The sequence below is a fragment of the Lactuca saligna genome, chromosome 8, assembly GCF_052625555.1.
Source record: "Lactuca saligna cultivar CGN05327 chromosome 8, ASM5262555v1, whole genome shotgun sequence".
Lineage (NCBI taxonomy): Eukaryota > Viridiplantae > Streptophyta > Magnoliopsida > Asterales > Asteraceae > Lactuca > Lactuca saligna.
This window is the reverse complement of record NC_136424.1, coordinates 132,725,001-132,733,608: the sequence shown is the minus strand read 5'-3', so window position 1 is coordinate 132,733,608 and position 8,608 is coordinate 132,725,001. Positions and strand designations below refer to the sequence as shown.

Here is an 8,608-nt window from a genome sequence, read left to right as displayed (position 1 = left end):
CTACGGGAAAATAAAAGAAATTTTGGGTGATTGACATGAAGACTTGCTAGCCATGTGTCAGCTTTCTGTAAAAGAGAAGTCATTAATAGTTGTTCATTGGGTGATTGACATGAAGACTTGCTAGCCACAATGGTGCTTTTAACTTATCTAAAGCTAAACCAAACACTGGTAGGGACATTTTTGGAAAACCATCTATTTCCCCACACTCGTTTCCTGAAATAATATAATAATGGTTTTTATAAAGTTAAATCATAAATGTATGAGAATGTTGTATAAATATAGAAAAGAAAAAGAAAATACAAACCTCTTTCGGAGATTCCAACGACGTAGTGCCTAACAAAAACCCTAAACTCAATTTCAGTATCCACAACCATCGGCAAGTGAATCTCACCGATTGTTTCTCCTCTATCTTCTTCTAATTCCTCTCCTCTCTGCTCGATATCTGCACCGCTTACTTCCTCCTCCAATTTCTCTCTTCCATATCAGCACTAGTGGAGGTCGTGGCGCGTTTGCGGGCGCACCACCACTGGCAGCATCCTACTCTGTCTTCTCCGTTAAATAGATTGGAGGTCGTCGCCCTATCAAGAAATCCAAAGGTTTATTGTTTTTTTTTTTTTTTATCTCATTCACGCCCTAATCCTTATTCTGTACCTTGATTTTAAGCTATTAACTTTTTGTGATTTTTTTTCAGCAAACCTAAATCGGGGAAGATGCGACATCGACAGAGGTCGTTTGACAGTTTTTGAGGCTGTATTCGGCTTTCAATCCTTCAATAGCTGTTTAATACGACGGTATTATGTTCTTTACTTCTTTGTGTACATCTATGAAAATTATCTTTGACCTCAAAGCTAATATTATGCAACATTTTTTTTTCTAAAATGCAGCTCCTAATCTTGGTTCTGATAATGTATTGGGTGTTTTGAATATTAATGACACAGAGTATAGCTTTTCATCACAACCTTTCAAGATTCAATATGCAAGACATGATATTCTTCTATCAGTCATGATAGCTTTCAACTTATCTCTAGGTAAATTTGAGTTTCTCTCTCTCTCTCTCTCTCTCTCTCTCTGCTTAAATTAGTAAATGTATGAGAGAAGTTTTGTCTTCTTCATGTTATTTTTCCAATGATGATCACCTACAATCTTCAGGGTCCAATCACATCTGCTGTAATTCTGAAATTTGAGTCGTTGTATACACCTGTTTTGGAGATCAGGTTAGCACATAGTACATTACTTCTTTATTAATGCTATAGTGATTCTAATATTTTACTAGATATAGTTTTCTAATGCTCCATCTTCAGCTCCAATATGCAGGACTCTTTGGAAGTAGCCCCTACTGCAGTTCATGAGTTCAGAATTCCACCCAAAGCTCTTCTTGGACTACTCTCATATTATCCTATTCATTTTGATGTTTTCCATGTTTGTGCTTATTGATACCACTGTCAACACCAACTTACTAAAAAGTGGTGTTCATACCATGAAGATACCAAGGTTAGTTGGATGTTTTATCACTACATGTTAATTTTAGTGCACAAAATCATATTTTTATTAAATTACCAACCACAATAAAAGACTATGAACCAATCAAATAGTGGTTGGATCCTTGCCAATTTCCATCACACACAAATCTTGAGCAACGAGAGGTTGATGCCTTTTTTGCCTCACTACCTCCTTCCTCCTTGGAGGTTGAAGAACAACCTTAATCGTGGTATCAAAAACCGCTTTCACATTCTAAAATTAGAATTAAATATATACTACCGAGTTTACAAATGTTCAAGGATAATATCGTTAAAAACTTGAATATAATACGAGTGTTTTTGGTTTCATTTTCCTTACTTGTTAAGTCTTCGAGATGCATTCTATATAAACAATTGCACCAATTCTTTTCCTCAGTTCCTCACCCTAACAAACAAAAAATATTATTCAATAAGTTAATTCTACACCATAAAAGCTCAAAAGATCAATAATTTTAGTACCTGAGCAGATGTAATGACATTAGAATCAAAGTGACCAGCTAAATATCCTCTGTCATCAAGAAGATCTGGTAATAAATAAATGAAAAATATGCTTAAAATGCTTATTTTTTCAAGAAATGATATATTATATATAGGTGGTTGTTTTAAAGGTACCTAATTTGTCCCAACGAGTACCACTGGAACATTTGGTGTGAATCGTCCAAGTTCAGGCATCCACTGTATGAATAGTCAAAATGACTTTATTAGTCAAAGTCAACTTTTGACTTTTTAAATTCAATCTTTTTTTGATGAACTAAATTTTATGTGGTCAAATGTTTTCGGTGATCACAACATACTTTTCATTTTTTTTTTTTTTGTCTTAATAGTGAAAACACGTTTTATCGATATTGTAGTTAAAAATTAATAAATTTGACTCAAAAAGTCAAAATTGACTCTAACTTAGAGACTTGGAAGCAAAGGAGAAAAGGTAAACTGGATATTTATTAAGCCCTTTTTTTGTATTGTTTGAAAATACAATACAAAAGCTAATGTAATTAGGTTCCAAGGGCATCAACTACTGCTGTGGCATTTGGTCAAAAAGAAGGAAAGCATCATGCAAATGATATAATGTTGATATTTCATGATTGTTGTTAGAACTACAAGGTACATAATAACATAACCAAACATCCTTTATTATTATTTTTGTATAATAACATATACAAATAATTCAGTAGAAGTGTTTCACTCTGGGTGCAGGAAATTACAAAAAAAAAAAAAAAAAAGGTGTTTCATATTGAATCATATTTCATCATTGTGGTTTCTTTGCAAACAGGTTATAACTGACTCTAATACTCATGGAGTTTGAAATATTTATTTCTTATTTGTTTGATAAATGTTGTGTTCTATTTATATTGTAGGAAGCATCTTTGTTTTCATGGATTTTCACTTCAACAAGGTTTCTAGCGTTAGAATTTTTTTTTTATTTTTTTTTTTGACATCTTATTGGTTGTGTGATTAAATAGATTGGTGAAAGGACTGCATCTCTTTTCACTACCCAAGCCTGATTCCAAACATATTATCACTTTTGCTAATCTATCAGATTACATTTATTTCAGGTAATTGCTTATCATGATTTTAATCAAATTAAATTAAATGTAACTCTTTAAAAATAAATAAAAAGCTATACATTTTTAGATGCATCATGTCTATAGGCAAAATGGAGGTCCTAAATCAATTGATCTAAAGGAGGTTGGGCCTCGGTTTGAGTTAAAATTGTACTCATACATTCTCATGCTCTTAAGGGTAACATGGTAATTTTATACATACATTCTCATGCTCCTATGCAGTTAGATCGGAAGACCATTTGTATCTGTTTGAAAGCGAATAGTACAAGCTGTGCCGCCTACTAGCAACATACTCGGTCAAAACAGGTAACAAATTTACCCAACTTCTCTCATTTGTATATGACATTTGTATGCTAGTTTGAAAAATATTATAACCATTATGTTATGAGAAGCCTAATTATTTTCCACAAAATGATGATTTTAGTAAAAAAAAAAACTAGTTTATATAACCATGTTTTAATCTTCTATTAAACTTAGTTCTAGTAAAAATCTATACAATATTCATCAACATATCAACTATCTAATCAAACATTAAAACATTGGTAAAGTTTAGTTTCTTTAACATGCAAGAAATAACAATGTACTTGTTTTTTACTTCGTTTATTATAGCATTATACTCTCATTTATTCTAATAAAAGTTTGCTTTGTATTTGGTTAACATTAGTATTATTGGGTATATATTTTTAAAGAATCAAACTACGATGCCTTAATAAGAAACAACTGAAAGTACAATGCTGTAATAGAAAAAAGAAAAGAAAATGGGATGTTATAAACTTATAGGTTATAGAACACAAATATATATTCAAACTTAATATTTACATGCTTGCACTTTCTTATTAAGCATTGTACTTTAACACCACAACAGTTTGTATTAGAGTCCGAGTGTTGTTTTTAATATCATTGATTGAGCGTTACAAGATTGGACTTTTCTGTAAAAGAAAAATCAAATGATCAATGATATACTTAAGAATAATTTTTGTTTTACTTTTAATCTAAATTGTTTTGTTATGCAGTATGAATTGCTTAATGAAGAAAGGCGTTGTGTTTCGACAAAACAAGTTTTAGGCATAAGAAAGGTACAAATGGAACTACAATTTCAAGATGAGCAGATCAAATATTGAGATGAGCAAAATAAGAAAATGGAATTTATGATGAGTCAGCTTTTACGTTTATCTCAATTACATTGATCAATTGAATTTATTTTTAGTACACATTGATCTTTATATGTTTGTTTTATTGAAATATTGGATAAAATGTATGGATTTTGTTTTGTTTAAATGATATTTAATTTTCATATTATAAATGTGAAGATTTATTTGGTTATTATTGTTGTATTGTAAAATTTTATAGCATTGTTTTTCTTGTCTACTTAGATATTGTTATATTTCATATTAAAAAATGACATTTAAAATTTCAATAATTTCTTAACTACGATCCATTTTTTTTCTAATCGGATAAATCAGTGACGACCTATTATAGTCAATAATTAGATGAACCAGTGACCACTTTCTATGGTCACTAATTGGATAAAATAGTGACAACTTTTATTGATCACTAAGTAGATCAAATAGTGACGACTTTCATTAATTAGTGACAACATTTAGTGACGAAGCGGGTCGTCACGGATTTAGTGACGAGTATATTTTGGTCACTGTTTAGTGACCATATTTATATTTGGTCACTAAATCGGTTTTGTGACGGACCTATAGTGACGACCAGAATTTTGGTCACTAAATCATTTAGTGACGACTCATTCTATTGTTAGTGACCATTTTGTTTTGATCACTAATTGACATTTTTTTTGTAGTGATAGTTGCTATCAGTTTGAAGGAATCGGAGGAGGAAAATAGCATGGCGAACAAGATCCGGATAGGAAGGTTGACGAAATTAGGTAATGTTACTTCACTTCCAATTAGGTAAGTTCCAATTAAGTAATGTTAACAAACGCAATTGAGCAAAAATATATTTTTGGTGATGGTGGAATACCAACGGCATCTTCACCAACTTTGCCTATTTGTTGCAGTTTTCTATCTCCTCCGTCACTCTCCCCTCTCCGGTATGGTTCTATTTTTTTGTAGAAGGTTTTGGAGGTGGTTCACTCTCCTTTTCTTTAACTTTTGGTAAGAACCCTAAATCAGTTTATGTTGTTTAGCTCTAAGTTGATATTTTTTTTTAAGTTTTGTTTCGATTTTGGGTTCTTGCACTTTTTGATTTTCTGTATTGGTTTTGGATTTCATTTGCTTCTTCACCCCAGACTTGAACTGATCATAATTGAGAAGGGATTTTTTGTTACAAATTTCTTTTCTTTAATGGCAGATTCACATGAAATCTAATTGGCTTGACACCAACATCAAACCGAAGAATGATAACCCCATATTTGGTCATCAAACCGAAGAATGAAAATTTTCAATTAACCACTGATAAATTATTCATTTGGTCTATGATGTGGTGTGTCTGATTATGTAGAGTATCTGCAAGGAGTTGAAGGATGGGGGAATGAGACTTTTTTGAAGGATTAGAGGAGTTCTGTTAGAAAGGGGAATGCCAACAACAGTTCAATTTTTATTGATCACCATTTATTATAATTGATTATTTACGTACTCAATCGACACAAAGCTCATATAATGAAATTAGAGTTGATTTTAAGACAGCTGAACAAAATATGAAAACTCATACTAAAAGGTTGGTGCATTTGTACAAATTTATATCTCCTTCATTCAAAGCTGTTTCAAATTTGCTTTTAGTAATTGTAAAATTTTATTTTTCTTACTAATGCATGAATTTCAGGTCATGGAATCGACCTAGCACGAAGTAACAATGTTATAGATTTGATATTATCAAACAGAATAAGACACTACTCTTGAGTTTTAAATGTAAAATGTAAAGGTAACATCTAGATCGATCTTAGCATATTTCCTCTCTCATGTTGATTATGTTCTTCTAATGTACTTTCCTTTTTGTTTTCCTCTCGTATCTGGTGGTTCTTCTTCAAATAGCTGATGTTTATTTCTTATTTTCTTTTCTTAACTCCATATACTAACAATTTTGTATTCATGCTCAAGGATTGGATAACTTCATTATAGCATCTTGGAGTTTCAAATTTTATTGTTTGTGTAACTATCGGATAGAATAAATAGTTTAGTTCCATTTAAAGTTTCTCAATTATAATTTTTTTTTTAAATATACTTGTACACAAATAAGAAAATATTATACGTAATGACTAATGAAGCATGTGATGATTTAGGTGGTGTTTTAAGCATGTAGATGGGTGACTTTTCTGCTTTTGTGTCATGTGGTGGTCAAATCATTCAGTCAAAATTGGGGTGAAATGATATCCATTCATCCAATAAAGAGAGTTTCATTGATATTTTAAATGTCTTATTGCTCTTTGTATTAGTTGAAGAATTGAATTGGTAGACTTATATTATTCTTTTATAGTAAATCAAATATAATAATGATGGATGGTGTAAACCAAACTGATTTGTTGAGATATCATATTCTTTTAAGTAAACCAAAGATTTTTTTTTGTATGGATGGCTTACTGTTCAGTTTTTAGTTTTCCTTCACTCAAAGAAAATCATAAGTTGTATTCTATGTGTCTTTTAGAATACTAAGTTATACATACATTGTGGATATTTTAACAAAAAAATTATGCTACACTTGCCAAAAAATAGTATAGGGAATTTGTTCGAAAAAAAACTATTGACCCCCCCCCCCCCCCCCCCCCCCCCCCCACAAAGAACTTTATAATGGTCTTGCAATTCATGAAAAACACAACATACCAGAACAATGTATCCGGCCTTTGTAGATGCAATCAAATTCAACTTTGGAAGATGACATGGTTCTATATAGAAACTAATCATTAAAACGAATATAATTGCCAAAAAGAAACTATTTGACGAAAGCAAACTATTCTTGCCGCAAAACCGCCTGATAACAATCTCTTTCTATTTTGAGTTCTTTGAAATAAATTAAAAATCATTTGGTTCATAATCAAATACACAATCAATAGTTATTCTAAAATACATATAACAAATGCATTATAACATACATCCGACAAACAAAAGATTATTTTTCAAACTTTTCACATTTGGTGCATAACTAAATACACAATCAAAAATTAAACTAAAAAACAAAAAAGTGTGTTCACCATATTATTTTCTTTAGACTATAACATGTTTCCAAACAATAAATCAAACAATCAAAATTTTCAAAATAAATCACCTATTAGTCAAACTTATGATAACCGGTGACTAAAATTCTAAAAAAGGCCACCAATTAACCTAAACTGCCAAAATGCCGCAAAGTACTACCTCACACCTAAATGAAACTAATCGTCACGTTAAAACTATTTGCGTAAAACAACTATTCGCATCCGTTACTTGACGCGGATATACGACTACTCTCTCTCTCTCTCTCTCTCCCTCTCTCTCTCTCTCTCTATATATATATATATATATATATATATATATATATATATATACACACACACACACGACTACTATAATTGTGTTGTTTTTCTTTTGTAACAAACAATGTTGAGTTTTTTTTGTTTTGTTTTTATATTATGTTTTTTACCTTAAAAATATTGTAGGTGTAATGTTGTAGTTTTTGCACCTTAAAATATATTATTTGTTTTATTTATGATGGCTAAATTTTGATGGCCAAAAGTTTGTGTAAGAAAAATGGATATTTAAAATACAAAAATACAAATTAAAAAGATAAAAAAAAAACTGTGAAAAAAAAAAAGAAAACATTAAAAAAAATTGAAATGAAAACTATTATTTAAAAAAAATAACAAAAGATTAAAAAGGTTAAATAAATAAGAAAAGATAAAAAAAATCGAATACGTAAAATAGAAAAATCATTAAGAAAAGCTGAACAGTAAAGAAGAATGAAAAAAAATAGTAATATAATAAATATTTTTCAAAGTACACTAAAATAATAAATATTTTCTTTAATCACCCTAATACGGTAAAAACTCTAGATTTGCTCTATTTGATTAAACCGATGTTGGTGGTGATAAAGTTGAATAAAATGGTATGATTTTGTAATTGTAAATAATTAAAAAAAAAGGTAAAATAATAATATAGGAGTAAATAGATAATTTTAAAAATATTTAACATTTATTTTTAATTGAGTTAACAAAATTACTAAGATGCTTGATTAACAATAAAGACCATACGTGACACATAAAAATCTTCTAAAATATAATTTTTTAAAATATCCTGAAAATATAATTTTTAAGGAATAATAAAAACCATTTGGGAAATTTTGTCAATTTGTTATCAATGTATTTGACTTCTTAATATTGATTGTATTTACTAGTGAGGAAAATGATCAATGTTATATGAAAAAGGAAATAGTTGATATTCTTGGTATTATGTCTAAATGTACTTTGTTTGCACTATTGTGTTTTGTTTGAATGACATAGAGCCTTTTTAGTAATTCTTACTTGAGTTATTTATTGAATTCTAAATCGATATGCAAGATCAATAATAGCAAAGGAAAAAATATTTTAACAAGTAA

At 29.8% G+C, this 8,608-nt stretch overlaps 2 long non-coding RNA genes across 12 annotated transcripts; both read left to right on the top strand.

The window, feature by feature from the left end:
* The first annotated feature begins 273 nt into the window (after positions 1 to 273).
* LOC145010863 (uncharacterized) lies at positions 274 to 4,402 on the top strand. 9 transcript variants are annotated; one of them, XR_013663932.1, is made up of 13 exons: positions 276 to 596; positions 692 to 791; positions 885 to 1,028; positions 1,150 to 1,214; positions 1,302 to 1,491; positions 2,369 to 2,442; positions 2,514 to 2,618; positions 2,712 to 2,787; positions 2,873 to 2,910; positions 2,978 to 3,070; positions 3,150 to 3,203; positions 3,302 to 3,385; positions 4,093 to 4,402. It is a non-coding gene; the product is annotated as an uncharacterized LOC145010863 (long non-coding RNA). The 9 variants fall into 9 exon arrangements; XR_013663930.1 differs by having other exon boundaries at positions 2,369 to 2,618; XR_013663933.1 differs by lacking the exon at positions 2,369 to 2,442 and having other exon boundaries at positions 277 to 596.
* A 463-nt stretch (positions 4,403 to 4,865) lies between these two features.
* Positions 4,866 to 6,490, top strand: LOC145012003 (uncharacterized). Of its 3 annotated transcripts, XR_013664351.1 has the most exons (5): positions 4,866 to 4,970; positions 5,103 to 5,199; positions 5,396 to 5,761; positions 5,867 to 5,965; positions 6,324 to 6,490. It is a non-coding gene; the product is annotated as an uncharacterized LOC145012003 (long non-coding RNA). The 3 variants fall into 3 exon arrangements; XR_013664350.1 differs by lacking the exon at positions 6,324 to 6,490 and having other exon boundaries at positions 5,867 to 6,044; XR_013664352.1 differs by lacking the exon at positions 6,324 to 6,490 and having other exon boundaries at positions 4,867 to 4,995; positions 5,867 to 6,044.
* Positions 6,491 to 8,608: the final 2,118 nt, after the last annotated feature.